The 22,879-nt window shown below is 47.3% G+C and overlaps 1 long non-coding RNA gene across 3 annotated transcripts in view; it reads right to left on the reverse strand.

Moving 5' to 3' along the window:
- Positions 1-19,403: 19,403 nt before the first annotated feature.
- LOC120375597 overlaps positions 19,404-22,879 on the reverse strand; it is a 46,963-nt gene continuing 43,487 nt past the window's right edge. For 2 of the 3 annotated variants that reach the window (XR_005586656.1, XR_005586658.1), the window contains one exon: positions 19,641-22,511. This is a non-coding gene — a long non-coding RNA (uncharacterized LOC120375597). Of the gene's footprint in view, positions 19,556-19,640; positions 22,512-22,879 lie in introns of those variants that run through there. The other variant, XR_005586657.1, reaches the window with a different exon arrangement.

The raw sequence follows: 22,879 nt of genomic DNA on the forward strand, positions 1-22,879 counted from the left end.
CAGCTGAACTCTGAGACTGCACCGCCCAAGGGTCTCTCTCCTGTCACAGCCCAGAGGCCACGGTAGCTTGGCCACTGGAGCGGGCGTACAAAGTTATAGCTCAGAACCTGAACACTCAGGTTTCTGAGCCTTGTCGCCCATGCTGCAGCTGTTCAGCTTCCACCGGGATCAATTCGACCAGCGCCACTGACGCCTTAACATCTGCCAAGCTATTCTATTCCCCTCTGCAAGATTTATTAATGATCAATGTCTGCCTCTGTGTGGCATGCAAAGGACGGAGGGAGGGTGTAGTGGGTGAAGGAGATCTGTCTGAAGGGGATTCCCATGCTGTAGCAGACTGCTTGTTTTACTGGGAGCTGGCTGTGGTTGGGGGAGGGGGTGAGGAGAGGGTTCTCTCCCCTTTTAATTAGCAGAATCTGTCAGGTCCCCTGGCCTGGGAGAAAAGGGAAGATGGGTCAGTTTGCCTGAGAGAATACACTGTGATCCTAACCAAAGGAAGCCAATGGCACAAAATACAGAGAACAAACCCGACACCTCTTCACCCAATGGACTGGGACCTTAGCACAGAGGCAGCTCCAGATTCATGAGCCTCATTACAGGTGCCAGCCACTGCAGAGGGACAAAGAGCCGCCACGTTCATTGTGCCGTACACAGTGAAAGGAAGGTCAGGTTTGCACCATCACAGCTTGCGCCAACAGCTGTGGAGACGGGGACTAGCTGCAAGTATAAACAAGGCCGAAGAGCAGACTCTGCTTTGGCTCTGCTTTCTCAGCGGTAAATCTCAAAGCACTTTACTAAGATGGGCACCTTGGTCAACCCTAATTGGAGCCCAAAGAGGTGAAGTGATTTGCTCAAGGTCACACATCAGGTCAGTGGCACAGCTGAGCTTAGAACCCGTGTCTGGACTCACAGCCCACGCTCGAGCCAGTTGAGTAGCAGCATCTCTTTGGCAAGCAGGATCTATTGGGGAAAGGCTGTAGGTGGCATGAAATAATTAGTCAGCATTGCCGACTCTTGTGATTATCACAAGTCTCACAAAATCTGGAGCTTTTGTTAAAGCCCAGCTCCAGGCATCATGCTATCATGTCAGAATTTCAGCTGTCATTTAAAGTAAAAAGCAAGTTTCTAGCCCTTCTGGTTGTGGGGAAAAAGCTCTTAAACACAAAAGCTCAGGAACCAAAAGGCAAATAAAAAAAACCCACATTGTATTATTAAAAAACATGTTTTTAAGCCAATCTCATGACTTTTATATGTATGGGATTGGCAATACTGGCACTGGAAGATGGATTTCCAATGCTTAATAATACCAGTTCGGCGGTCAGGAGGAGAATGGACAGCTCTGATTGCTGGGGTACAAATCTTGGATCACATCCCATGGACAGCCAGACTGGTCTCCTTTGCTTCAGGATGTTTCAGGGAAGAAAAGCCACCCCTTTTTGTACCCACAGGAAATCCCCTCACCTCCCTGCTTCACACACCCCCAGCCTGACTGCAGAAACCCCCCCTGGGCATCCAGTGACAGCCTACCCTGATATGCCCAACCTTGCCCCTTCTGAGCTGCCAAGGTCCCCGCAGCCCCACGACAATGAGAACAGTGCTGGAAGTGCCAGGAGTCTGATCAGTATGCAGAGCCCTTATTAGTATTGGCTTGAGTATTGATAAGAAAACATTGTTTCAAACTTCAGACCTCATTTGCCTGCTAGGAAACAGCAAAGCAAAGCAAGTGAGAGGCTCTGAAAGGAGTCTATGTTCTCAGAGGCACATTTAGAATTCCAAAGCACTTTAAAGTGGGGATGCGGTCCAGGGAATATCTGGTCTCAGTGCAGGTTTGTTTTTGCTGGAATTCGCTGATGCTTATTGTAAGCTCCCGTGGCTCACTTTCATCTCCAACTCAACCTCAGTTCCCTCCTCCTCCCCTTCCATGTGGAAGCCACCATTCTGCCTCTGTTGCAGAGTGCATCAGATGGGCAGGACGGGTGCAGCTCCACTACGTAATACTGACAAGATTACCAGCAGTTTGCTGGAGCAGTGTTGCATTTCAACTAAAGCCAGGGAAGATGGAGGAAAAGCTTTGGAACATTGTCACTAATTTCTAGTGAAGGACAAACCTCACAGGGAGCAGAGGTGCACTATGGCTAAGCCCGCAAAAGTTTAGCTCCCCCCCCCCAAAAAAAGCTTATCTGAATCTTTAGGCCAGGTAGGCAGCAGAATGTTTCCTGGCTGCTCATCATACGCCAGCACTTAGAGACCCTGTGTGGTGACGCTGGGCAGCGTAGGCTGCATTAGTCAGTCTGAGAGCTCCAGAGCCAGACAGAACTGCAGGGTTTGTCTGTGTCGAACAGCCTTGTGGAGGAATCCTCTTTGTATTGACTGCAACCGAGTCCTGGCGCTGCTCTGCTGCCAAGGACCTTTACACCTTGGCTGGGCTTCTTTTCATCCTCTTCCACCTTCCTCCCAAAACAACCAGCCCTGCCCTGCTTCTCTCTTCTAGGTCTGTTCGGCCTCCTCCAGACTGAGGGACAATGGGAAAATATTAGTGCTTGAACTCTCTCTTTCCAGTACAACACAGGGATGGATATTTGGTGGCCCAAGTGACATGAGTTTAGCAAGCCTCATTCCAAGTGTCCACATCACGATAACAACCCTGTCCACACAGCTGGCAGCCTTGTTGGCTGTTCTCATCAGGGAGGCCAAGAATTCAGTGGACCACTGAGAATGAATTAGTAGAGGAGATGCTTCCAAGTGAGCAGCTGGACCCACAGGCAGGCAGCAGAGAGTGTGGGAAGCCGACACGGTTCGTCCTCCCATGTAGTACCTGTTCTATGGATACAAGACACTAATCTCCTGGGTTGTTATCCTGGCACCTTTTACCAGCACAAAATTCACTTAAAATAACACAGGTGGCTCATCCGACATGTTCAGCATCCTCTGTGATCTACAAGGGAACCTCTGCCAGGCCTGGCACAAGATGGAAGGAACAGGCTCTGCCGGGAGGGGACGGACGGGGGGGAACGGGAGGGGGAACACTCAAATTGAATCTGGATGCCAGTAGCTGAATGCATAGCTCACCCGTTTCTCCCCCTCTGCCCTAGACACCTGCAATGAAACAAGCTGCCAGCTCCCAGGATGAGATACTGATGTTTCAAGTTCCATTGTTCACTCTATCAGCAGTGATTCAAGGCTTCGTCAGATGCACCCCTCAATTAAAAGGTAGCCAGACAGCAGCAGGCACCAGGAACACAGAATATTAATTCCGGACGCTCCTGGGAGACAAACAGTCAAAATGAGAAATGCCACCACGAGGGAAATCCATTTCAAAGGGCAGCTCAAGAGCAGGAAAGAGATGTTTTTGCCAGAGTCTTTTATGCTTTGTTTCAGAATAATTCCTCTCCATCCTCAGCCCTTCAGCTGCGTGGGGACTTGGTGCATGTGTTCGCATGTTCTTCCACCACTGTAGTGGCTTTGAGAGGCTGTACCTAGGTCAACAGAATAATTTTTCCATCAACCTAGCACTGTCTACACTGGGCTTAGTCTCTCGGAGGTGTGAATTTTTCACACCCCATGGTAATGTAGCTAGGTCGAGCTCACTTTCTAGTGTGGACCAGCTCTCAGATACTAAGTGTCTTCTATACAAGAGAATCCTCTTCACGCTCTTCCAGGGCTTGACTCAACAGTAGGCATTAGCTTCAGAGCTGGGTGGGAAATGGTTTTCCCATCCCATGACAATTTTTTAGATATTGAAAGTGAGAAAAATTTTGATCAGGACGAAAAGTCAAAATCTCAAATTTTCAAAAATCTGAAAAAAAAATTGGTTTGGGTCAGTCAACTCATTTCATTTCAACTGTTCTTTATTCTTTAACATTTTTGTTTGCTATCATAGCTTAATTTTAGAAAAAATAATTTTGAACTGGAAAATCAGAATTTTTTTGTTTTGATTATGTTGAAACAAAATGTTTTAACAATTTAAATCATTTTCAACTTTTTTTTGAGTCAAATATTCGTCAAAAACGACCCTTTCCATCAAAATGAGAACTTTTTGTAGGATCGATATTTTACAATATTTTGGCAAAACACTCCCAACCAGCTCTAATTAGCATCTCTGGGCTCCAATGCTCAGATCCAGTTTAGGATTCAGGTTCAAAGCAAAAATCTCAACTCAATTTCTCTCTTGCGTTTATCAACACCGAACTGCAGCAATCTCTCACAGCCAAACACACGTCTCCACCGTCCTGACTTGTGGAAATCTCAAAAGGCCAGCTCTTCTCATGAGACTTCCACCACCTTGGCCTCAAATTCTGTGAGAACAAGTTCCCAGGTAGGTCTTTTCTGATTGTTAATCCAGCATGGAATAAACTCTGTTCGGATGGATTTTGCTCTGGGAATTCAGATCCAACTCCCGTCACATGTGCTGAGATACAAAAGGGTTAGGGTAGATGTTTTGGCCCCTTCCTAGTATATAATATAAATAAGCATAGAACCACTGCGAATTCACGCTACCTGCTAGGAGAGCCATTGTAAATTGCCAAATTGGGGCCTGATTTAAAAACCCACCGAAGTCAGTGGGCACTTTCCATTGTCTTTAATGGGTTTCTGGCTCAACTCGTTTGTGAACTGGTGAGCAAGTGTAATGATAAAACTCAACATTGCTGCTTCCTCTAATATTTTTCATTAACTTAGGCAAGAGCTGTTGACTTGTAAGTGATAATGACACTGTGTATCATACACTAGTGAGCGTTCTATGGAAGAGCTTGTAAGTAACTGAAAACTCCCAGTCCCCTCCCTACTATGAAATCAGAGCTGAGAAGAGGGCTGAGAGCAGGGCCGGGTGTCTTTGGGGAATATTACTGGGCTTGTGGATCAGTGGTGTGTGAATTAGCAAGGCTCTAATGCATGTCCTCAGAAATGGGAATAGCTCTCTGGCTGTGCCTGGGAAGCGGAGAATTGACCCTCCTTTTGGGGTAACCCTAATCATGAATTAGGCATGAAAATCTTAAACAGGGGGTCCATAGTGCAATAAATTCAAGCAAAATTCACGTAAGAGAGACACAAGATGTGACTGCTGCTGCCAATCCTGCTACGTAAAGTGCTGTGGACTTCTGCTGGAAGGGGGCGTCGGGGCAGTGCAAAGCATTGCTATGGTGTCTTCAGACCCCTTCGAGCTGCACGTATAGCCCTGGAGCCGAGAGTTACCGGCGTAAGGCCTCCCTCTCTGTCTCGGGCATGTGTGATCAGGTAATTAAAGATACACACAAGGGGGGCAAACTAGGGACTGGCAACCTTAATTCTGGCATTTCCTCACTCTGAGTGCTTGACTTTGAAACCTGAATGCTCTTCGAAGATGCGAGAAGGTTTGGGGACACACTACGTATTTATATGTCCCCAGCAGATCCAGCTCTGTTTTCTTGTCTCCTAGGGGAAGGCCTTTTTCTGCACTGTCGCTTCCTTTTTATTCTTATTAGAAATTTCCCTACATTTAACGAAGCAGCTTATTTCTCCCTGGAAGTGGATGTACACTGGGCTCCTGACTCAGCTGAGCTAGAGGGAGCAGCTGCTCCCGCCGTGCTCGTTCGCTTGCATCTAGTCTCTGCACAGTCTGGTGCCTGGAAATGTCAACTCCTCCTTCAGCCAAAGCCAAAGGCTCTGGGACCACACAGCGCCAGCATCATTACCATAAAGTTAATAAAAATAAGCCCTCAATAATGATAATAAACCCAAAATTAAATGTGATGCCAGAGGAGTAAATCAGAATGGATCCAGAGCCCTTCTCCGTAACAACTCTCATTCCCTCCCGTCTCCTTCAGAAGTGGGGGGGGGGGGGATTAGCATCTTAAGCATTAGAAAGGGTTTGAACATAGAAAGAGAAAAGCTATTAGAGTGCAGTAGGAACAGACACGCCGCTCTTGTGGTGTTAGACTCAGACTTCCACTGGAGACACCACTTGGGTCTTGAAAGAGACACTCCTGAGCTGCTTACTGCCCACCCGTCCCAGCTACTGTCCGTCCAGCTCGGCTGCACCTATTTGTGCCTCTGAATATTTCAGGTATGTCTATATTGCTGCTGAATTGCCAAAAGTACAGTACCAAGTATCATTGGATCTTTCATGTGGCTAAGCATTTATATCACACTTACTACTGTGGGGTGACTGACTGCCCTGAACATCCTAAAACAAATGCCTGAACCCTGTGCATTAACCTAGCTTGCCTTGCCATGTTGTGTTGCACATCAATATTGAACCGAATCCTGATGCTCTGTCGCCCTGCACTGTGCTGCTGCTGCAAATTAGTATTAGCTGTATCACCATGCAGCATCTCCTTGCACTATGCTGGCGCACTTCAGTTTTATCTCCATCAGAGTGCAGCATGCACTTGCAGCAGGTTGCACCATGTTATGTTAGTGACAGCTGCATGGCGATAGGCTCTCCCCTGGTATTATGCTGCAGGTCTCTAGAATCAAAGTATATTCCCATGCACTCTCTCCCCCCCACCCCCCAAGATACTACAGCAGAAAGGGCACTTCCCAGAGCTGGAAAGTTTCTAACCTGTCCTTTGTGCCTCTGAGTTTTGCAGGGTTCTGAACTGACCCAGCTGGGCTTCATTAGCCAGCAGCTTCAGAACTCCCACTGCTGATTTGTTGTTAATGAAGCTTTGAAGTAAGCAGCCAGCACTCATGATGGACTGAATGCTCCAACCTGGGCCAGCTCCTGCCAGATATCCCTGAAGTCTCGCACAGCCTCTCCTTGGGACACTGTTCTCTCTGATGCCTCTTGCAGTGAAAACACCCCACTGACCCCTGCAGAACGGATGTGGCCAAGCTTCAGAGACGGAGTGCCTGCCTCGGAGTTTGACGACATTGCTAGGTCTGTGCTTAGTGGAGACTGCTAAGAAAGCAAACCAGGGGATTCTCAAGAGTAAATTCCCTTCATGGCTGCACAAAGTTTAACTGCTGGCTGGGACAAGCTCCAGGGATGTCAGGCACAGCCTGGGAACACTTTTCCTTTCATGTTGTATCAAGAGACTTGGAATTCCATGAAGGAATAACTGTTGCCCCCTCGTGAACTAACATCAGGTGTTTAAGGTGCCTCCTGAGAGGATATTAAAGTAGAACAAATGTGGCACTTTCCCCTAAACGACACAAGCTGCCAATATGACTAAAGGATATGTTCCCAGCTCCTGAGCAGAGTTTGGAGCCTTGGAGTGAGTTAGTTCCTCACTAGGAGTGAAATGAGTGGACACAGACTCCGGAGATTCTCTCCTAATATAATATTAAGTAATGTTTTGATTGCATGCGGAGCCTCCCATAAGGATCAGGGCCCAATGCTGTCCAAACACATAGTAAGAGAGTGTGGGATTAATCCAGTGCTGAGCTCAGCAGCTACCAGATTCTGGCCTTTCTGGTCACTCTTTCCATCAAAACCACTTGGCCCAGGTGTCTGTCAAAATTACAGACTGAGTTGGGTGCTGAAGTTCTCAAGGTTGGACAGTTGTGTCCTTCCCCCTCTATACCTGTTTTACAACACACATTTTTTTTTTGATTCAGTAACCCTTTTGGGGTATTTTTTCCTAAGGCCATGTCTACACTGGTAATTCACCAAATGAAGTGAAATCCACCTAATCCTCTTGCAAAATGATTTAAGTGTTCCTACATATAGGCTTGCATTCGCTTCACTACATTGGTCCAATACCTGATTTCAGTTAAACTGGTGTCTGTTTTGCATGCGGACCAGCTCTTAAAACCAAGAAGCAAAATTCTGGCTCCATTGAATTCAATGGGACTTTTGCCATTTACTTCAATCAGGCCAGGATTTCATCCAAGGTCTTCAGAAAGTTAAAATCGGCACAGCTCCATTTAAGTCAACAGGATCTGGCCTAAGAAATGTAATATGAGCTAATTGGTTAATTAGTTAATTATTAGTTGCTAATGAACAGAAACTTCACAGGCATCTATTGTCAACATTGGTGATCAACCTAATGCTGAGCTACGGGGGATCTGCAATACAGCTGCAAACAACTTATCTGCCAAGATCCAAGGCAGATCAGAAGTTCCCCCAAGTGATGGAGAGAAAGAAGGCAGGCTTCAAACTCAAGCTTGCTCCTGGAATCCAACAGCTCTTTGGCCCTACCGAGTCTGCTCCTGGCCTAGAGCTGAATAACTTTTGGTCTCCAGTTGTCGTCAGCCCTTTAGATTTCAGATCAATCATTTCTGAAACTCAGAGCTGTAGCTAAAATGCTTTTAAGAGTGTAACAGGATTTTTCACAGCCTACACAGCGGAGGCTAAAGTTGCTCATCACCTGCTGTTGTAATCTGCACCGCTAAGCCTCCAGCTCTATACAGAAAGCTTAACTTTGCTTTGCTTATTTGCGTTCTCTATTCCCTTGCATCCGGCAGCCATATTTCAGGGAGGAAACGCTAAGCTTTTTTCCCCCTGACTCCAGACAAAGGCATTTCAAAGGAGATACAAATTGCTGATTAAATTATTGGCTTTGAGCCTCATCTAGGAAGAGCCCAATTAAAGAAGAGTCCCTGTTAAAGGGAAGAAAGATATTTTCTGTGACTCTCTCTGAGCGCTGTTGAGAAAGAAACTCTCCCCACTTTGCGAGGGGACTATATTCGTCTCAAGCTAAGAAACGGGCCTGGAGGTTCCCCAGTCTGTCCCATCTAACGTGTCCGAGTCTCACCCTCAAGACAAGGCTAAAAGAGTATGTTTTTGGGGAGTAGGGTTAAGACCCTGAACTGGGACTCTGGATATCTGGGTTCAGTTCCCTGCTCTGCTCATTAATTATTATTAATCTATTTATTTCCATTACAGTAATAACAGAGATTGGTGACCCATTGAGCTACATGCTGTATGAACACATAGTTGGAGACAGTCTTCACCCCAGAAAGCTTGCAATCTAGATAGTGTGCAGGGGTGGGAGGGCACACAGTGAGGGGAGGGGAATTGCACATGGTTACACAGCAGTAGGGTGACCAGATGCCCAATTTTATAGGGATAGTCCCAATTTTTCCCCCTTATATAGACTCCTATTACCCCCCCCACACACACACCCTGTCCCGATTTTTCACATTTGCTGTCTGGTCACCCTACACAGCAGGTCAGTCGCTGAGCCAGATGTCTTCTGAATCTGATTGAGTGTCCTATCCACTAGACCACACTGCGTCCTTTTTCTTGGATTCCCTGAGTAATATGGGGGTAAGTCATTTTAGCTCTCAGTGCCTCAATTCCCCATTGGTACAATGTGGAGAATTGACCTGCTTGGTTTTTTTATGGGGCAGGGCCTGTCTTAGTATGCGTTTGTACAGGACCCAGCACAAGAAGGCCCTGGTCTTGTTTGGGGGCTCTAGGTGCTACCGTCACGCATTAAATAATAAACCTGTTCAAACCAGGGGAGCCATTCAGCCATTGGAACAGAGAGTTTCAAGTAGCCCAATCCATTCTGCACATTCAGCTTTCCTTCAGGAGCTTCCACGGCCAATACAAGGGAAGCATAAGGGGGAACTAGAGTGATCTTTGATTAGTTGCATAGTGTAAATGCTATGACAGCTCCCGTGTTTCTTCATAAACCTAGTTCTCAGGCTGACTGTGTAGCAGTTCGTGCATCTTCCCATGAATCTGCCTCATGTAAGCCTGGGCAGACTGATGGTTCTGCTCAGTGGTGTCGATCCCAAGCTCGTCCTTGGTTTCAGCTGGGTTTCAATTTGTTTTTTTTTAATTAATATTAAACCAGTGATGCACAGTAAATCTCCAGGGCTTCAAACCAACACTGGAAAATGGTTTGTGTGAATGCCCTGAGAGCTCATATCCCCACACTCTGACCCCGCTGAATAAAAGGGCCTGCTGACAACGTATGCTCACAGGGCTCATCCCCCAAAGGTCTGAGGGAAACCCCTGCTAACTGACATCCCTATGGACAGATCCGCAAAGGAAACTGAACTCCTCAAAGTCTGATTGCCAGATGTTTGCACAAGCCCCTCACAAACTGGGATCTGTATTGATTTTTCCCCATGGGTTTGCATAAAATCCCTGCCCCTTGCCTGGCTCTGCTCCTGATCACCTCCAGTGCATCATTAACAGACTCAAAAAATGTTTCAAAGAAAAGGAAAAGAAAACAGACTCTCTAGGGCCTGATTCTTCTCTGCTCTGTGTCACTGCAACCCACTTGGAGTCAGTGGAACTGCACCTGCATAAATCTAGTGCAACATGGTGGAAAAGCAGGTTCTCTATCATCTGTACACTGCCAGCTGTTTGGGGCAGGGATTGTGATACTCTCCGCCTTTGGAAAACACCCAACTCTACAATCTAAATAACTAATAAACATTGGATCAAATTCACCTCTGGTGTAACTCCACTGATTTTTCTCCCTGCAAAGCTATAGATCAAGTCCATCCTCCTGCAATGAAGTTACTTCAGGGATGAATTTGACCCATGGCATTCAGACTAGGTAAGCATCCAGGCTGAAGATGCTGGGATAGTGGAGGACTCAGACTTCGTTAGATTCTATTATAAAAGGATGATATACTATCTTCACAGATAAACGCAACACTTAATGCAGCGGATTGCTGGGTAGAGAAACTGGGGAGTTATAGACGTTAAGAAAGTGCTTTTGCAAAGCTACAAACCTATGGAACGTGAAACGACCAAGATTAGATTGAATTAATATGTACGGGAGTTTCTTTTAATAAAGATTTCCTGCACAAGCATTTCATAAAAATGCAAATCTTGGTTGAGATTTATAATTAGTAAGGATATGTGCGGAGCTAACAAATCATCAGCAAAGCCAAGCTCACCACAGATAATTGCATAGATCTGAGCTCAGTGTCTGATCAGACCCTCTGAGCCTTACAGACGCCCAGCCACTTGGGAGGAGCGCCAGTGCTGTGGGTACAGGGTCTCTGTAACAAGAGGCAAGACTGGATGGACCACTGGAATTTCCAGCAAGACAATCCTTCTGTGCCTGCGTTTTTCTTGTAATATGGTAGCATCTAGGAGCCCTAAATGGACTCAGGACCCCATGGCACCAGGCAACACGCACAGATAGAGTGGAAAGACCATCCCTGACTCAAAGACTTTACAATCTAGTATAGCCTGAGAATACATCAGAATTCATCTCAAGTAGCCACACTTCCCATACAAGGGCTATTGATTGTCACAGCATTTCTGCCACTGCCTTGGAAATGAAGTCCTAGCATTGAAACACCCCCTTCCCCCATTCATAGCCTCGCCAGGCCAAACAGAGAACAAGGAGCTCTTGAAATTGCACAGAAGCAGGGCCGGCTCCAGGCACCAGCTAAGGAAGCAGGTGCTTGGGGCGGCCAATACAAAGGGGCGGCACTCCGTCCACTATCGGGGCGGCCCATCCGAGTCTTCAGCGGTGAGTCCCTCAGTCCCTCTCTTTCTCTTTGAGCTGCCGCCGAAGAGGAAGAGAGGGAGTGAAGGACCCCCACTGCTGAAGAATGGAGCAGCACGATTGAGCTGCTGCCAAAGTGCCGCCAATTTTTTTTTTTTTTTTGGAGGGGGGCTGTTTGGGGTGGCAGAAAACCTGGAGCTGGCCCCGCGCAGAAGCCCCTCAAGTTTTAAGTGCAGGAACATAAGAATATGAGGAGGGACGGGGAGACCATACCTATGGCTACCGGTTCTCCAGACAGCCCTCAATGGATCATGCTGAAAAACACCCCTTCTTCCCTTTCACCCAGCCTGGGCCATTGCTCCATTACGTGTGGTGGAATATTAACTCTCTGCCCCTTCCCTGGACTGTCACCCAATGGGAGCCGAGTAGTTATTCATTACTAGCATTGCTTTCAGGTCCCTGGACTCATCTCTCTTAGGCCATGTCTATATATACAGCTCCGAAGCAGTGCACTGGTACCAGTACAGCTGTGCCACTGCAGTGCATGGGGGAGAGCTCTCCTGTCAGCATAAGAAACCCCCCTCTGCGAGCGGCATAAGCTGTGTGCGCAGGAGAAGCTCTCCCGCCGACAGAGCACTGTGCACACCAACACTTATGTCGGTGCAATTTATGGTGCTTGGGGGGGTAAGGGGTGGAATATTCACACCCCTGAGTGACACGAGTTTCACTGACACAGGCCATAGTGCAGATACAGCCTTAGCCTGCAAGGTGTAACAAACATGATGGAACAATCCTTTGTACAAGGGGATCTAGTGGCAAACTCACAGGGTGCTCCACTCACCGCTTGTCTGGCGCCTCCTCTTGGTCGCTCTGGGGATTACCCCTTCCGCAGTCTGCACACTGTTACTCCCTCTCTCTGGTCTGCAGCTCCTTGACACGCCAGGACCCTCAGCATCTCCTTTGTGACGTAACCCTCCTCTGGGGTGCTCCACTCCAGGCAGTGTTCCCCCTTCCAGGATACAGTCCAGCAGCAGTCCTAGGCAGTCCTCCCATCCACTGCCTCCACTCCTTGGTGGCTTGTAGGGGAACCCAGGCCTGCCCTCTTCTCCAGGCTCCAGTCCAGGGACCCTCTCTGCCCCTTCCCTGGACTGCTTCCTACGCTGTCATTCCCCTTCTCTCTCTGGGTGTGCCAGTTGCAAGAATCCTCCACCCAAGGTGTAACTGCAAACACTCCTCCCTCTTCCCAGGAAGTAACTGCTACATGCATCCTGCAGCCTTTCCCAGCAGCTTGCCTGTAGACTAGGCCTATTCCTGCACTGGTGAGCCTCTCTCTAATTAGCCTAAAGCTCCCCTCTTTGCAGCCTAATTAGTTAATTAGGCCCACCTGGCCCAGTTCAGCTCTTGCAAGGCCAGAGTGCGGAGCACTTCCCCTTACACAAAGTCAAGGGGAAGAAAAGAAATAACAGCAACAATGGAGATAAAATTCTATTCACTGGTGCCTTAGAGTCCAACTGGAGATCTGAGCGGAACTAGTCAATTGCAAGTATTACATTTTCTGAGTTTCTGGTACTGCCACTCATTTACTCCACAAATTAAGATGAAAGGTAAGAAAAGCTGGAAGAATTGGGACCTAAATTGCCATTTAGCCCACCAAGATTTACCCAGATCTGCTCTGCAGTACAGCTGCTTTAGCATCACTCAGGAAATGGGAAAATAGAATGCATCTCTTTGTATAGTTCTACCTTGTTCTTCTCCTTGGTATCAAATCAGAAATCATACTAAAAAAAGAGATGAGGTAGTAAGGTTCATGGCTACTTGAATCCCTGGTGGAAGAGAGTTCAGCAATTGTGGGTCAGTCGCTGAGAAAGTTGAGCCCACTGCATTCACCTATCTCACCCACACAAGTGTCATTTAAAAGTTTCCAGCCTTAAGATGGTGGAGACATTTTGGAAAATGTGCACACTAAACACTTAAAACCAGGCAGGAAATTAAAAAAAAAAAAGTTCTGAAAATCTCCTTATTTCTAAAAAAATCTCAAAGTTTTGGGGGTCTGATGTGAGTCTGAACGCTTGGGGGTTGGTTATCTTGAAATCTGGTAAGAGGCTTTGAAAATTTCAGCCCAAGTGTATAAAGTGATACTTTTGTGCCAATGTTTACATCTCTAAAACTTCCAGTGATGGAGAGGTTTTTACATTGCTCCTTATAGAACAGGCTAGACAAACACATGCCAGGGATGGGCTAGATTTTCTTGGTCCTGTCTCAGCACAGGGGCATGGACTAGATGACCTCTCGAGGTCCCTTCTAGCCCATTTCTGTGATTCTATGCGGAGTCCTATGCCCAACAGGTGCTGAGATATTACAGTGTTGAGCATGGTATAAAAACATCTAGAGAATAGAACAGAACAGAGGGCGTCACACACTGTCCGTATGGGAAGACAGGGACCACGGCAGAGCTGTCCTGCCCTGTGTTCTGCAGCAGAGAGACATTCAGAGGAATGAGAGAAATGAGCTCATTTAAATGGTATTTGAATCCCCACTGGGGGCTCTTACCGAAATGGAATTTGAATGGAGCGGCTGAGTGCAAGGTCGAGAGCTGAGAGCGGCCCAGGAGCTGCTCTCCTCTGGCAGAGTTATTTAAAATTTAAACCCACAAATTAAACAATTCTTTTTTATGATGATAAGAGTCCATGTTCCGAGTCCCTGAACACCCCTTCGCTCTGTGCAGCTATGCTGAGAAGCCCAACGCTGGCTGAAAAACCACTGTTCACAAACGGCTTATGGATTTCAAGAGCAGGTCTGTTCATTCCCAACCAGCCCACATAGCCTCTCAAATCCCCTTTCTGTGCCTAAGCTGCTAGGCCGTGACACTCGCTTCTCCCACTGGACAGTGTTCTGCATGGCCTTGGAGGAGGGAGAGGGCCTGAACCTCTTCTCATTTACGCCAGTTTTACAAGGGGGTAACTCCACTGACTTAATGTTGCAGTCGAGTTCCACTTTGTGCTTGTAGATTCATATTTAAAGCTGTGATTCAGAGCAAAACTCAGGAGAGGAGGTGGGAGGAAAACGAGCCCTGATATTTTTACGCAGGTTTTTTTGTGTCACCAAATGTAACCTATTTTTTTGACTCCTTAAGTGCTTGTTCCTCTCCCACGCCCACCTGCTGCACAGATGTAATGTGGTTAAATGGAAGCTGGAGCATGAAAGGATAGAGATTCTCACCCATGCGTCTAACTATGGACAAGAGTAAATGACTAGAACAAGAACTGGAAGTGTCTCACATAAAATAAAACAGAAGAAAAATAGGTATCAGACAGTATACAATTTGATGATGCAAAGAAAGATTTGCCTTTCCCAATGCAAAGCAGAGTTGCACTGTTAGTGTGAGGTCATTACTGGGGATGGTGGGAAAATTTCATTAGAACTTTTTTTCTATAGAAAATAGGATTTTTTAATAAACAACTATTTTGGAGGAATGTGTCTGCTTTCCTCAAAAGTTTTTCATTTTGCTCCAGAAAACCAAACACCCAAAAACTGTTTTGGCAAAAATTTTCAGCATTTTTGGCCAAGAATGTTCTGGTTTTATGTTTTTTTTTTAATGAAGAGTCAAAATTTTCGGGGGGGGGGGGGGGGATGATCCATTTTCTGACCAATTCTAGTATCTATTTTTATGCTTCAGGGATTCATGCAGGCATTAGCTTTTGAGGACTAAGAAGAAGTTTTCCCTGGGGACAGGTTATCCCATAACTGCATCTCTGAAGCAGCTGGTGCTGGTGGTGTTGGTGAGAGGATACTGATTATGGACAATGGTCTTATACAGGATGGCAATTCCTATGATGCTCTCTAGCCTGGCTGCACCTGGCATGTTTTGCAGCATGGCCTGAGGGAACAGTGATTAGTACAAAGAGCAGGAGCAAATCTGTGGCCTGGCAACTGGGGGCTGGAGATAGTGTCCGTTCCAAGCTCGATTCTAGGCCTACTTTGGTTTTTATGGCCCTATTTAATCAGCTGTTGATTTACATTATTCAGCCAGTCAAAAAAACAAGGCAAATCAACTGTTGCTCTTCTGCAATTTGCTTTCCTTGAGGTGGCAGACACCTATGAGAGGCTAATTAACCTTCAGGGTTTAAGGCAGAGGATTTTATGTTTGTTTGTTAGAACCTGACTAGTTGAAGATTACTGTAAAATTTTAATTAAGTTATGCAAATTGTTTCCCCACTTATGTGCTATAAGAAGATGGCTGGCAGCAGTCTGTGTTTACATCCGCGTGCAAACATACACACCCACACGCAACACACACATGCTCCACTCAGAGTCACTGCAGTGAGGGGAGTCAGCTAGGGTGCACTATCTCCAGGAATAACACACGCTTGATGCTTTCTGTTTTGATAAGGCCCTTGCTCCTTCTGCTGTCCCCAACTAACTGTGGCCGGTGCCATCGCACGAGGCTGCGTCATCTCCATGTGGCTTGTGCTCTCGCTCTCCTGCCACCAGCCCTCTCCATCCACTTGCCCTAGCTCTGGACGGCAGCAGCGAGTTGGTGCTGACCCTCCGAGCAGCACCCTCCACTGGTGGGGCCCAGGAACGACTGAGCAGGAAGAGCCATTCCCATTGGCCAGGCATTGGCAGCCATCGCTGTGGGGCCCGAGTGAATGTGCTAAACAGAGATGGCAGAGCAGGTTAGCAGCCTGGCATGGCCAGCTCCCAAACCTCTTAGGGCTGCTGTGATGGGCACTTGATCAACAATGGCAGCATGAGCAAAATGACCCATGAACAGCAGCAGTGGTGAATTACAGAAACAGCCCTTGCTGTGGCATTCTGAACGGTGTGTCGATGTGGCCTGCGTGTGCAGGCAGAGGCTGTCTGTGTGGGCGAGCACCTGTTACTATCGGACCAGCTGTCTCAGGTAATTCTCGGGTGCTCATACCAAGGGATCTGAGCACTGGGTGTGCAACCCTTGAGTTCTCTGACCCTGCAAGAAGAGCAGCTGTTGTTGCTGGGTGTGCATACAGGGAGAAGCAGGTCGCCCCCCTGTCTGTGTTCCCAGATGGTACTGGAAACTCATGCCCTGGGCTTCCCATTGTGAGGAATTTCTCTATTGTGTTAGCCAGTCATCACAGCGGAGGACCCTAGATGTCCACTCACAGCTGGACAAACCATTCTGTGAGCCAACCGCAGTGTGAGAACCTGCCATGCTCAGCTTCATGGGGGTTTTCAAAAAACTACCCCCCAATTTTTTCCTTTTTGTCTGTGCATTTTCAGCAGCTTTTCCCAGCATAGCCCCCTTCCCCCCATGTCCTCTCTCCCTCACAAAAATGCTGTGCCCGCAGCCGTCCTACTGAAGAACAGGGAAAGGGAAGCTGAACTGAAGTTTAAAGATGGGAGTCCAACAGCTTCATGGTGTGGAACCTCAAAAAAAAGAGAGGGATCCATTGATGGACCCAGCTCCTGGCCAATCCCCTGGGCTTATCCTCACAGCTCAGTTCTCCAGGTACCAGGAGTGGCACATACCACACACACACACACACACACACACACACTGTGCAGTGTACATGAATTGGGTATTATTCCTTTAAATAGTTTCAGTAAGCCCCTTGCTGGGAGGAGTGGTGCGAGCAAGTGGGATGGCTGGTAGAGCTGGTACAGGGAGAGCTGTAGGTAGAAGCATGCCACAGCAGGCCCCTGTTTTAAAATGGGAGGCATTATGGGAATCAGGACTCCTGGGTTCTCTCCCTGTGCTCTGAGCTCCTCCGAGGCAGATGAGAGGCTCTAGGTGTGCAGTGCATATTTATTATCCTGATGCAGATTAAGGTCTGTTTCTGCCAGAAAACACTTTCAAAGGAAAGGGTGCAGACCCTCTCCCCTCTGCATGTTGAGGCAATCAGATACTTACTTAATGCCTTAAGTGTAATAGAACATTTTAAAGAGAGAAAGGGAAAGGGAAAGAAAAGCTATTTTATTTCAATGCAAAACTATCTACTTTAAATACCCTTTTTATTACATTATCTGCATAGCAATACTAATAATAGATCTTGTTGGCAGTTCTAATGAGGTTGGAGAATATAAGGTTTCCAATAAAGTTAATTGTTACCTTTAATATTCTCATACATTTGTACATGGTAAATCTTTAAAGGAAAAAAACCCTCATTTCTTTCCTATTAAACATTCAAGAACAGTCCAATATCTGATGGGGAAAGAGCACATGCTCCTGTGGGCCACTCACTCACATAACTTTTGCTTTCTGCCACGGACAATGTCAGCCCCACTTTGGGCTAATGAACTGGAAGGGGAGGATTTTCCATTTCCTGAAGAGGGGGCTCGAGTTTAACATAGTATGCGTGAAATGAGTGAAAGTTCTCCACTGAGGTCAAACAGGACATTTCTGCAGCACAGGAAAGTCCTGCATGGTGTGACACAGTTAGGTAAGCTAGGAGAAGCCAAGGAGTGGTGTAGCAGTGGGCAGTGCCGGTCACCATTGCAGAGCTGGCTAGAGCTACTCTGCAACTGGAGCTCTGAAACCACTCTTGTTTGCATGACAGAGAAATGTGTTGGGGGTGTAGGGCCACACCTCCCTCCTATCATGACCCAACCCCCTTTCCTTTCCTGCAGTCTCATAACACAGCTCCATCGAGGCTGTTTTTAGTGTTTGTTCTAAACTTCATCATAGCACAGGCGGAAGCTGCTATTTCAGCTCATCTGTCTCCATGCCTGGGGGCTGATTTCTCATGGACATCTCCATTAACCCGTGGATAGGTAGAACAGGAAGCCCAGTTTGAGGTGCTTGCAGCCCAGGTACATGATGTATGAATGGAAGCATGGAGGCCAGGGATGTAACAAAGTAGTGTAATGTCTGGCAAAGGCTTGCTCACTTCTGGGGAAGTCTGGTAGTGCTGTTTGGAACTACGCTGGGTACTTGTTTGGATTTCCACTCTCTAGCTCGGGGTAGGCAACCTACGGCATGGGTGCTGAAGGCAGCACACAAGCTGATTTTCAGCAGCACTCACCCTGCCCAGGTCGTGACCACCAGCCCCAAGGGGGCTCTGCATTTTAAATTTAATTTTAAATGAAGCTTCTTAAATATTTAAAAAATGTTATTTAATTTACATACAATAGGTTATATATTATAGACTTACATTTAACATTTTTAGGTCTCTTTCTATAGTACTAGCACCTGAAACCTTAAATTAGAGTGAATAAATGAAGACTTGGCACAGCACTTCTGAAAGGTTGCTGACCCCTGCTCTAGCTTTATCACTTCCCTGTAGGGAGAGACTGGGATCAAACAGGCCTTTTGGAAAAGGTGCAGATCAAGGGGGACAGAAGGGAGGAGACTGCTGAGGCATGATAGACTAAGTCAGAGATGGGATTTGGATGCTACTATGACGGGTGTCAACATAAGAATTCAGAGGGATGAGAAACTGACAGATTCTAGGTGGCTGCAGATACACAGAAGAGGCCCCAGAAATCAGAGTGCAAGAGACAGACAGACCCAGGGGCTAGCTTGAAGCCTGGTATGGATGGAGTGAGGGGGATAAGGGGTAGGGTAAATAAAGATGAGACCATGTCGGTGGAGCAAGCACTGAGCTTGGCCAAACTTGCCTCTGAAATTACTTGTTTCTTAGTTTCAATTGAGTGGCCACGGACGTTGGGCCATTCCTTTCCAATGCTCCATTTTACCCACGGGGTGTCCCCCTCAATTATCCCTGCCCCATCTCCCCCTTTCCCTCCGCATGTTGATAACATACTACAGCAGCAGGATAATTGATAAGGGATCCCACCATTGGCTGTGCCTGAATTCATAACAGGTGGTTGGCTAATTAAGTGTGCTTTATGCACACAACACTGTTTTGCTCAGTGTAATTGCAGATTCCATATAAATAATTCACAGGGAATTATTATACGGAGGACGTCACCTGCCTCCTCATAATTTGCTTAACTGAAATAGGCTCTTTCATCATTTTGCACTGATTTGCTTTAAGACCATGTACACAGCATCATTTACAGGCAGGCTTCAGGGAAGATTACTTAAATTTAATTAAATTATGCAAATTATTTGTCCACTACGTGGAGAGCAAGTGTAGACACCACTACAAGATGGAATTTAAGGGCAGTAAATAGGAGCCTTAAACAAAACAACAAGACTATCTTACCTTTCATCCTGAAGGGGGGTCATAGTGCTTTTCACGAACAGCAGATAGGAATCAGTGCATCCACTGCTGAAATGGCATTAGTGATTTGTATTACAGTAGTGTCTAGTGGCCTTAACTGAGATTGGGGCCTCATGGTGCTAGGAGCTGCACAACACACAATGAGAGACTAAACTCTTAAGGGCAGGGTTAGTCTACATAAAGAAAATGTGGTACAGGAGAGAAAGGAAGGATTATTCTCCCCATGAGCCATGGGGAAACAGGCCCAGATGCACAGATCATCGAAGGTACTGAGCCACCTAACTCATTGAAATCTGCAGGATTTGGCCACCAGACTCATGCAGCAAGGGATAAAGCAGGGGCAGAGTGTGGGACTTCAGCGGCAGGATGCCTGGGTTCTACCGCTAACTGACTGATCTGAGGCATTCACTTCACAATACCTCAGTCTGCACCATGAAAACAATACTGCTATTGCCTTGCTCTGTAATGGCGCTAAGTACTTCCATTATTAAGTACGGATCCAGTGTTATGTTAAGTATTCCTCTTCCCTTCCTTCGACTGGTGTGCTGTGCTGCTTGGTGCTGGCAAACAGCTGCTATGTTTCATCCCAGAGACAGCTGCATTTCAGTGGTGGCTGAAGTGACACCTCTGGTTATTTTAAGTCTGTTGAATGATTTGGGATGAAAGGTGCTGTATAACTAAGACGCTCACCATCAAATACACAAACAGCAACACCACACAGGAGTTTAGGACAGTCCACTGTTAGGTGAAAGCCTCTGTCTGTGTATCCTGATCATTCCCATCTGAATCGGCAACTTGGCCAGACACTCCCCACGCTGCACATGAGAGCACGGGCAGGTATTGGAGGTTGCCAAGCACTTGCTGTCACCACTGGATTTGGAGCATGGGAAAGAGTTGTGAAGATAGAATGACAGGGAATTCAGGATGGAGGAGGGTAACACTCATCCCTCTGGGAGAGCTGGCTTTGCACTTCAGCTTGATTTTACTCGCCACAAAATGTCACTTAATTGGAGACGTGTTGTACCTAGGACTGAGGTGCTGCGGCAGAGCTGTGGGAGGAGCTAGAACTAGACTCTTGAAGAAGGGGTTTGCTCATCAAGACTGAATTTGAGTGGCAGGGCTGGCTGGCAGAGAAGGTATTACTTACCTCTCGTGATTGATGGGAGCACAAGAAACCTGCCCTAGCACAACCCAAAGGCTCTTGCACCCGTGTTTTCATGAGCACTAAGATTCAGCCCCAGCACTGAATTAGAGGGGTAACACTTGGCATGATCTACTTCTGCCATCACAACCCTTTTATCTTGGTTGGAGAAATTTCTCCCACCCAGCACGATGCCACAGTGACACCAGATTCGCATGGAGGCCTGAGCGACCAGCAACCTTATCGTGTTGTAGCAAGCGGGCCTACATGGACTGGCCCTTTGAGGGTGCCAGAAATTCATTCCCCACAGCTGGATAGCCCCCTCCCCTCACACCTGACTTTCAAGACTGTAGTTACCATGGCACATTGTCTCCCTTATCCGTGTGAGCAGCCACAGAAACTTAAATTGCTCTTGGCTATTCAGTGGCCCTGGCAGAGATGGGGCTGGCAGCTAGGCAGAAAAGGCCATTCTAGTCCTTTCATCCCTCTCTATTTCTGTCTCTTGGACTTCATAACAGGGCCATGGTGCTGACTGCTGATCAGCCTGAGCTTGGACAACCAGAACAGGGGCAGGCAAAACATTCATTGTTCTCAGACCTAGGATCAAGGGGTTCTAGGCCCAGGAGTAAGCTCCATAGGTGGGCTGCAGGATCTCAGTGTGGGACTCCCTCTGTGAATGGCACGAGCAACTTCTTTACTCATGTAATCAGGCAAGGACTAGACATTTCTAGTCACTGTGAGGGGAAGGGGACAAGAAATGGAACTGAAATGCCCCTCAGGGTTTGTAGAGAGCATGTAAGGGGACCGTGTCCAAGAGCACTAGTCACAGCAACCAAAATATGCAAAACTGTAGCCCATAAAGATCGTGCTCCTGGCACTGTGAAATACTAAACCCATGGAAGTCAACAGGAATTTTGCCACTGAGTTCAATGGGGCCAGCGTTCCATCCTCTATATCTTGAAATCACCAGGAGCTGCAGGTGCTAAGCACCTCTGAAAATCAGGCCACTTAGGCACCTAAATGCATAATTTACTAACTGTAGGCACCCTTCTCCAAACAGTTTGAGCCATAACCTCTCTGCATGTCACTTTCCCCCTCTGCAAGGCTGATAAATAATAGCTGCCTTGTGGGGTGTTCTGAGAATATGAATATTTGTCTAGTGCTTTAAAGGCATAAATTGCTGTGGGAGGGTTAAGTATTATTTTCCCAAACAATCAGTTTCTGGTGTGTACTTATTTTGTACCAGCCTCTAGAATGTGTTATGACTCAAGAATTCATTCCCTGTATCTGACTGGGGGAAGGGGTTCTCTTAAACTCAGCCCAGCCATTCTGACTGTTCTAGGAAAAAGGTGAGGGGGGCCTCTCTCACCATCATCTTCATGCCCTCCTCCACATTCCCTGGTACTAGATGTAGTAAAAGAGGGTTACTGCCAGCTCCACCTCCATATCCCTGCAGTGCGTGGCAGCAGAGGGTAGGGAGACCCAGGCCCACCGTACTCCACCAGGTCACAGTTAGTGGCAGGTGGTCCCGCCCCTCAGTCAGCAAGGAAAACCATACACACTGTCTCACTTGCCAGCAGTGCAACTGCACCAAAGTCTGGCTCCCCATGGCTACTTCCTACCTAATTCTGCCTTTGTTGCTCTGTCAACACCAGGATCCATCTTGCTGCTTGGCAGGTGGGTGGCATCCTCTCCAGTAACTTCTCAGAGCCTTCAGTCTCCTCAGGCAGCAGGATGCTAGTCTGCTTGGCCACTGGTCCAGGAGCCTGGAGAGGGCTCTGCTTCCTAGAAGAGACGTCTGCCTCCTTCCCTGTTCCAGCCCCAACTGAGCTACAGGATCCTCCTTTTATACTTCTTGTCCTGATAAGACAGCAAGTGTGAAAAATTGGGACAAGGGTAGGGGGTAATAAGAGCCTATATAAGAAAAAGACCCAAAAATTGGGACTGTCCCTATAAAATCCAGACATCTGGTCACCCTACCTGCCCCACTACTTTGGGCAAAGGAGGTCGGGCAGGATTGGCTCCGCCCACCAGGGGGAGGGCAACAGTCCCTCGCTCGTGTCCAGAGGGAGCCCAGTCAGCCTCACTGCACACCATCATGCCCTGATAGCACTGGCTGAAGCCTGTGGCTGACATGTAGCTGATCACAGGAGGATTTCACTAGTGTAGGGGACTCTGGAATTTGCACAGAGCCACCACAGCTAGCAGCTCCTATGCAATGCCCCTGT

Source organism: Mauremys reevesii, linkage group 12, assembly GCF_016161935.1.
Source record: "Mauremys reevesii isolate NIE-2019 linkage group 12, ASM1616193v1, whole genome shotgun sequence".
NCBI classification, from domain to species: Eukaryota; Metazoa; Chordata; order Testudines; family Geoemydidae; genus Mauremys; species Mauremys reevesii.